This window comes from Microtus ochrogaster, chromosome 8 (assembly GCF_000317375.1).
Source record: "Microtus ochrogaster isolate Prairie Vole_2 chromosome 8, MicOch1.0, whole genome shotgun sequence".
Taxonomy (NCBI): Eukaryota; Metazoa; Chordata; class Mammalia; order Rodentia; family Cricetidae; genus Microtus; species Microtus ochrogaster.
The window spans coordinates 85,750,932-85,759,550 of NC_022015.1; the positions used below are offsets into that span (position 1 = coordinate 85,750,932).

The 8,619-nt window shown below is 44.4% G+C and overlaps 1 protein-coding gene across 6 annotated transcripts in view; it reads right to left on the reverse strand.

Moving 5' to 3' along the window:
• The window catches only part of Gfra1 (GDNF family receptor alpha 1), a 218,765-nt gene that overhangs the window by 64,949 nt on the left and 145,197 nt on the right, over positions 1 to 8,619 (reverse strand). The gene's annotated exons all lie outside the window — the stretch shown is intronic.

An 8,619-nucleotide genomic window follows, 5' to 3' on the forward strand; every position in this document is an offset into this window, starting at 1 on the left:
AATCAGGACCAAAGAAAACAGCAACAAATTATATACTTGTTCATGATACAGTATATAAAATGATATGCTGAATGCAAGTATAATTGCCATGCAATCCTCCAGGAATATAATTATGTAATAAATGCGTATAGAACATGCTAATTACTATATGATTACCGAGTAATTGCATGGTTATTTGAGCCCAGAAGACAAAATATTATGCCAGCCTCTCTAAACAGGAAGAAGCAACTCCAGAGAGTTTGCGTCTGAGTTTCAGATCATAGGCCGTTGGATGAGCACCAGAATAAAGCACACAAAATTTTCCAAACCTCAATTACCACTTAGCTCACCACATCCAAAATGTCGGCTCTGTGGACACTGATGTTCCTGATTAGGAAAATTCAGCTCGGATTTTGGATAGAATTTCTCTGGGTTTATACTGAGCAGGCTTTAGAAATATCACAGAGCATATGCTAGCTTCTGCTCGGGCTCTCTGTGCCCAGGCTGCCTGGAAAGCCAGCACTGCCCACTATGGGCTGCTCTTGTGCAGTCTGGATTAGAGTTTTCAGGAGGCAGAGTCCCAGGGCAATTGCACAGGCTGCCTGGGCCAATGGGGAAATTTCAAGTAAACTGACAAGGGGAATCAAGCTTAGAAGTCAAATTTTAGGCTCAGGACCCACGATCCAGTCCCAGGGCCCATGGTCTAGGTTCAGAGCCCCCACAGCTCAGGATCCACGCTCTGGGCCCAGGGCCCACGTTCTAGGCTCAGGACCCACGCTCCAGTCCCAGGGCCCATGTTCTAGGCTCAGGGCCCACGCTCCAGGCTCAGGGCCCACGCTCCAGGCTCAGGGCCCATGTTCTAGGCTCAGGGCCCACGGCCCATGCTCTAGGCTCAGGACCTACGCTCCAGGCTCAGGACCCACATTCTAGGCTTAGGGCCCACGCTCCAGGCTAAGGACCCATGTAGTTTCTTCGTTGTTGTGACTAGCACCCTGACAAAAAGACAACGCAGGGAAAGGGTTCACTTGGCGAACTGTTCCAGAGCAGTCTATCATCGAGAAGCCAAGATGGGGTCTGAAAGAGCTTCTCACCATAACACCCACAGTCGAGAGCAGAGGGAAATGAACACTGACCTGACCACTTGATAGCTTTAAAGTCACCCCTCTTCCACCACCCCTGGTGAATACTGTCACTCCTAGTGGGCTGGATCTTCCTACATCATCAATGCCATTAACAATCCCCAGACGATCCCCAGAAACATGCCCACAGACCAGCCTGATAAATACGGTTACTCAGCTTTAAGACTTTCCTTGGGGAATTCTAGGTTGCAGCAAGCTGACACTCAGAAGTAACTGTCAACACCTATGTAAGGGAGTTTCTCTAGAGGAAGTGAAATGAAGGAACCTTCCAGAATGCACTGAGAAGGTGGCCCACAGCTGCAGGTAAGCAGTTATGCTAATGAATCTCAAGACCGAACAGGGTGGAGCAAACTAGCACCCTACAGATTAGATTCCCAAGCAAGTCCCTACTCAGGCTTGGCCTCTCTCTATTCTCTCCTTCTTTCTTAGCATGCTTGTTCTCTCGATGGACGGAAGGCACTTGGGCAATCACAGGAGGTAAGAGAACTGACAGGAAAGGGTCCAGGTGGGCTGGGCAGGGCTGCAAGGCAGGGAAATAGGAATATAAAACTATGTGGAATATAACTCTGCCCTATAAAGGAAGGAAGCCTTGCAGCCTGCGACAATATAGAGGAAACCTGAGGACGGACGTCCTGGTTCAATGAGTCATTGTCTGAAGGAAACCAAACGTGATTCCACTCATGTAGGGACAGTAAATACGTCAGCTCCAGGAGGCTGAGGGCAGGGGAGGAGGTGGTCGCTACTCAGTGGGAACAAAATTCCAGCCTCAAGTTGAGAGGTGTGCCACAGAAAGACCTGTCTAAAGTTACTGATTCTGTAATTAGACTTAAATTTTTGCTAGGAGCCACTGAGCTGGCTCAGCAGGTGACGGTGTTTGCTGCCCAGCCTGAGGATGGCCTGAGTGTGACCCAGATACTGAAGGGTGACAGCTGAGAGATCAGAGCAGCAGAGCAGCAGCCACTAGTTCTTATCTCTATGAAATCCTCAGACTGAGCGGGGTACCCTGTCTCTACAAGTCCTCAGACTGAAACCCTGAGCTCCTGTCTCTTCAGCCTTATATTCCTCTCTCTGCCCAGCCACATCGATAACTCCTGTCTCCACCTCTGTAAACTGGGATTAAGGGCGTGTGATCCCGTGCTGGGATAAATGGTGTGAAATGTTCCTCTTTTAAACTGATTCAATCTCCAGTAGCCCAGGATGGCCTTGAACTATAGAGATCTGTGTTCCTGGGCCTCCCAAGTGCTGGGAGTAAAAATGTAGCCACACTGCCAGGCCTCTTTGGCTAACTAGTGTGGCTAGTTCCACACTCTGATCTTCAGGCAAGCTTTATTTGTAGCAACACAAACAAAATATGTCTGCACTTGTGTATAATGAAAGGTTATGAAAATTTTTTTACTAAAGTCCACATAAAACAAAATACCTGAAACAAAGGTGGTTTACACATAAGGAAAGGAGCTGGTGACACACGACCCACCAATGCATGTAACCTCAACTGGAGAAAAATGGCAGAGAAGGTGTCGCAACATGCACCAGGTATCACAGGCATGCCACACTAAAATGAACCCATGCTCACATCCGGCACCAGGTTCATCCCAATGGTCAGAATTCACTCAGTTCCAGCAACACAATGTCGCATTAACCTGCTGTTCTTCATTGTCATTCCACCGACCTCACCGTTTGACCTTTCACTGTTTGACTCGTGTTGTTTTTGTAATTCTGCGACAACAAGCAAGGGCTCCTCTTCTGGAGCATGCACGCGTGTCTAGCCTGGCTGGGCAGAGGGCTCCAGAGACCTGTCCGTCTCCTCTGGCACCAGCACAGGGAGCCCACAGTCATACGACCTGGCTTCTATTGTGTGCAGTGGGGCCCTGAACCCAGTTCCTCATACTTCTGCAGCAATGCTTGCAGGCTGGGCCATTTTCGTAATGTTGTAAAGGAAAGAAAAGCAATATTCTAAAGGAAAAGCTTTGTACAGAGGAAACGGTAAAGTGTGTTATGTCTGAACCAATCGTTCGTGGCTAACTTAGTTTAGCAGGGGCTGCGATTGTGCCTTGCCTTCTGCTGATTCCATTTTCTTCCACACATCGCCGTACCAGTGCACCGTCTCCTTACCCTTCGTTTAGAGCCTGTGACAAATTCCAAAGTGTACAACCAGCACATTTGGAGGGGCAAAACTAATTTGTTCCCACCTCGCAGGTCAGACGTGGCTTCCGACACGATTCTGCCCTTACGAACACAAACCGTTTCCTCTACACTTTCCACCTCAATGAGCCCAGAAAAATCCAACACAAGAACCCAACAAATGCGACATACGCAAACAACAGACTCCCGCTCCTCACAAAGGCAGATGTAAAAATCGCCGGCAAATCTGAGCTACTTGTTTAGCAATATGTTAAGAAGATAACGCACCATTTCCCCAAGGATCCAATATAATTTTGATGTTTAAAAATCAATGTGATTCCACAGTAACAGAATTTAAGAAGAAGAAAAAATGAGTTATTTTAGCAGAAAAAAAACCCACATCCAGTGAATTTCAACACTCACTCAATACAAATATTCAGCGAACTAAGAATAGAAAATAATTTCCTCAGTTTGAGAAAGGGCAGCTATGAGACACGGATATGATCAGATCTCATAGTAAGACACTTTCTCCCCTAAGACCAGGAACAAAGGACGCACATCCTTTCTCTGCAGAGTCTGTGCTGTAGTAGAGGGGTCTTAGCCTTTGCAATACAGCAACAGAAATAAATAAAAAGTGGAAGAGAGGAAGACACACACACACATGCACACACACACACACACACACACACACACACACACCTGTTTGCAAATGACTTCAAAACCCCATAGGGATATATGAAACAACTGCTAGAATAATTAAATTTAGCTGTCAAAGATATAAAATTAATATAAAAATCAATTGCACCTTCTTGAGTTCACAAGTTCATTTTTTGTTATTAATTGCCTCTGGAGTCCACTGAGAACTCCTTATAATGCATCAGGCACCCACAGACTGGATGGTGCCTCAGGAGGACTCGGTGGAGGGGGCGTGTCCACATCAGGCACACCACAATGACACTCTAGAAACCAATTGGGAGGGGGAACGTCTTTTCAATAAATGGTGCCAGAAGAATGAAAAGACAAAAATCCCAAATTCTCAACCCACACTTTACACCAGGCATAAAAAAAAAAATCAATACAGGATACATCACAGACTTCAATATAAATGCTAAAATCATATATTAGAAAATAAAATTATCTGGGCAGTCAACAAGCATTATAGGACCATATAAAATAAAGTCAAAGAAAAAATTCTCTAAGTCAGAGTTTACAGAAATTAAAAACTCCTGGTGGTATAAGAACACCGATAAAAAAGTGTGTCTAAAAGACCTTATGGGAAAATAGTCACACATATGTATCATAGAACCACCATCTAAAATCTATAAAGGCCGGGCAATGATAGCACATGCCTTGAATCCCAGCACTCAGGAGGCAGAAGCAGGTAGATCTCTGTGAGTTCAAGGCCAGCCTGGTCTACAGAGTGAGTTCCAGGACAGGCTCCAAAGTTACAGTGAAACCTGTGTCGAAACAAAACAAAACAAAACAATGCTTAAAACTTAACGATAAAGAGAAAGAATCCTCCTTAGAAACAGACCAATTATTTTAACATATGTGTCACTGAAATAAATGTGTAAAGGGCCAATAAAAACATACTAAGTATTCAATATCATTAGTTATGCAAAAATAATCAAAATAAAACTACAGTGAGGTGTTTTCTTGAGCAATCACAATGATTAAAACTAACATCCAGGAGTAGAGGTATTAGCTCTTCTTTGAAGTTCTAGTAGAATTCTGCACTAAAACCATCAGGCCTTAGGCTTTTTTTGATTGGGAGGGTTTTGATAACAACTTCTATTTCTTTGTAGTTTATAGGTCACTGGTCTTGATTTAATTTTGGTATGTTGTACCTATTCAGAAAATTGTCCATTTCTTTTACATTTTCCAATTTTGTGGAGTACAGGTTTTTGTAAGCATGACCTAATGACTGAATTTCTTCAGTGTCTGTTATTAGGTCCCCCTTTTCCTTTCTGATTTTGTTAATTTGGATGTTGTCTTTCTGTTTTAGTTTGGATAAGGATTTGTCTATCTTGTTGATTTTCTCAAAGAACCCACTCTTTGCTTCATTGATTCTTTGTATTGTTTTCTTTGTTTCTATTTTGTTGATTTCAGCCCTCAATTTGATTATTTCCAACTCCAGTAGTACAGGCACTGAGAGCAGCAACAAATAAATATGTCTTCTGTAAAGCAAAGGACACAGACAATAAGACAAAAAAGGCAGCCTACTGAAAGGAAAAAGATCACCAATCCCACATCAGACAGAAGACTGATCTCCATATAAGAGAGATAAAATACATAAAGAACTCAACAAATTAGACATCAAAATATCAAACACCCTGGTGATAGTGGCACACACTAATCCCAGCACTTGGGAGGCAGAGGCAGGCAGATCTCTCTGAGTTCAAGGCCAGCCTGGTCTATAAGGGCTAACTCTAGCACACCCTCAAAGCTACAGAGAAACCCTGTCGCGAAAAAAAAAAAAAAAAGAAAACAAACAAAAAAAATTAAGTAATCCAATTTAAAAATGGGGTACAGATCTAAACAGAATTCTCAACAGAAGAATCTCAAATGGCTGAAAGACACTTAAGGAAATGTTCAACATCCTTAGCCATTAGGGTAATTCAAATCAAAACAACTCTGAGTTACCATCTTACACCTGTCAGAATGGCTAAGATTAGGAAAAACACCAATAAAAAGCTTATTCTGGGGAGGATGTGGATAAGGGGAACACCCCTCCATGGCTGGTGGGAATGCAAACTTGTACAACCACTCTGGAAATCATTATGGCGGTTTCTCAGAAAATTGAGAATCAACCTACCGCAAGACCCAGCAATACTACTCTTGGGCATATACCCAAAGGATGCTCAATCATACTACAGGGACATTTGATCAGCTATGTCCTCAGTAGCATTATTCACAACAGCCAAAACCTGGAAACAACCTAGAGGCCCCTCAACCAAAGAGTGAATAAAGAAAGTGTGGTGCATTTACACAACTGAGTACGACTCAGCAGGGGGGGGGGAGTCTTGAAATCTGCTTGCAAATGGATGGAACTAGAAGAAACCATCCTGAGTGAGGTAACCCAGACCTGGTAAAGGAAACTACTAGCTGTAAAGCAAAAAGGATAAGGAGCCTTTAGCCTACAATCCCAGAGAAGCTAAGTAACAAGAAGAACCCCAAGAGAAACATAGATCCCCTTGGGAAGAGGAAACAGGCTAGATCCCCTGAGAAAATTGGGAGCGTGTGGGTGAGGGGAGAAGGGCAGGCAGAAGGGGAGGAGGGGAGGGGAGACTAGAAGGAACAGGGTGATCCAGATGAGGGGAGGACGGAGATGGAGAGCAAGGAAAGGTATGTTTATTGAGGGAGTCAGTATAGGACTAACAAGAAACCTGACACTAGAGAAAGTCCCAGAAATCCACAAGGATGACCCCAGCTAGGACCCTAAGAAACAGCAGAGATGATGCCTGAACTGGCCTTGCCCTGTAGTCAGATTGGTTACTAACTTAAATATCATCATAGAACCTACATCCAGCAACTGATGGAAGCAGATGCAAAGAACCACAGTGGAGCACTGGGCTGAGTTCCTAAAGTCCAGTCAAAGAGAGGGAGGAGTGAGAATATGAGCAAAAAGGTCAAGACCATGATGGGGACACCCACCGAAACAATTTACCTTCCAACTCCGGCCTGACGGCAAGGGAGCCAACATAGGACCAAACTAGGCCCTCTGAAGTTGGGTGATAGTTATATGACTAGGGCAGACTGTGGGGCCACTGGCAGTGAGACCAGGTTTATCCCTACTGCTTGTACTGACTTTTTGGAACTCATTTTCTCTGGAGGGATACCTTTCTCAGCCTAGACATAGTGGGGAGGGCCTTGGTCCTGCCACAAAGCAATGAGCAACGATAATTTAAAAAGAGGTAATGGATTTGGGAGGAAGGTGGCAGGCAAGGGAAGACTTGGAGATGTCATGAGATGTTAGGGCTTGTGCATGAAGTTCTCAAACTATAAGCACAAAAACATGTACTGCTGATAACACCCAAAGTGCGTACAGTTCATGCACTGTTGATAGGAAACCACCATGACAGACAGACAGTGAAATTCCACTGAGAAATAAGACGTGAACATGAGTCAGCTCTTGACATACACAACGGCATTGACGAATGACAAGAACACTGTGCCGAAAGGAAGAGATAGAGGCCTGAGGCCTGGGCACACCCAGCCTCTGGCCCTGTGACACGGAGATGTCTTCTGCCATCTACAACATTCACACCTGAGAACCACACACTTGAGCTATTTGTAAGAAAAGCATCACAATCATGTTTGGAGAAAGCTAACAGTTGTGTGTTGGGCTGCAGGCGTGCCTCCCCTCTGGGACACGTGGTCCTCGGCTAGGCTTACACTGGTCTGCTGGGAACAGAGCGAAAGTACATTCTCTGTAATTCTCTAGGCAAACACAAGCCTAAGAGAATGAATTACTCCCAGAGAGGGCATAAAGGTTTGCTGGAAGGAACTAGAGAGAATTTTCTACATCCATGGCAATGTTCTGTACCCTGATACAGGGTTGGTTAATACAGTTTAGGTCAAAACCTGAGAGCATGGTGCAGACAAGGTTTCTGAATATTTAAATACTCCACCACCACCCCACAATAAAAAGGCACTAGAACAAAGGTGAACGCTGGTTACCGTCATATGCGCTCAAGTATTTAAAGGGTGGCTTCCGGGAGTTTCATTTAAAAATGTAGAGGGACTGATAGGTAAAAGCTCCCCAAAAAATAAGTACCCTCAAATGTTGAGGGTAGCCTCTAAATGTTTGGGGTGTGATACCTATTAAAATGCTTCTACTTTTCTGTAGGTTTGCAGATGTTCATAATAAAATACTCAAAAAGTAAATTTATGTTATGCCACTCTTTAAAAAAACTAGGTCTTTCTTAGGCAGCTACACACTGCATATAACAGCTCTCAGTGCCATCTCCGGCTGGGTCCCTCACAAACCCCACTTCCACTCTCTCTTGAATCCTGGTGCTGTATGCCTTGCTGCAATGAAGTTTATAATAAATGCTCCTGAAACCACAGAACATATAAGAGAATGCTAAGCTTCAGTCTGGAAGAATGCTGAACCTCTCTGTATTATGAAATGATCTCCTACTAGAAACAAACAAACAATGTCACTTCAATGGCTGCCAAGCAAAGGGAGGAGACAGGAAATGACTGACACCATTGCAGAGGCACGGGTTCTCCATGCTCTTAGGAGATGACTGACACCAGTGCATGCAACACCAGTGCATGCAACACCAGTGCATGCACACGGGCTCTCCATCCTCCCAGGAGATGACTGACACCAGTGCATGCACACGGGCTCTCCATCCTCCCAGGAGATGACTGA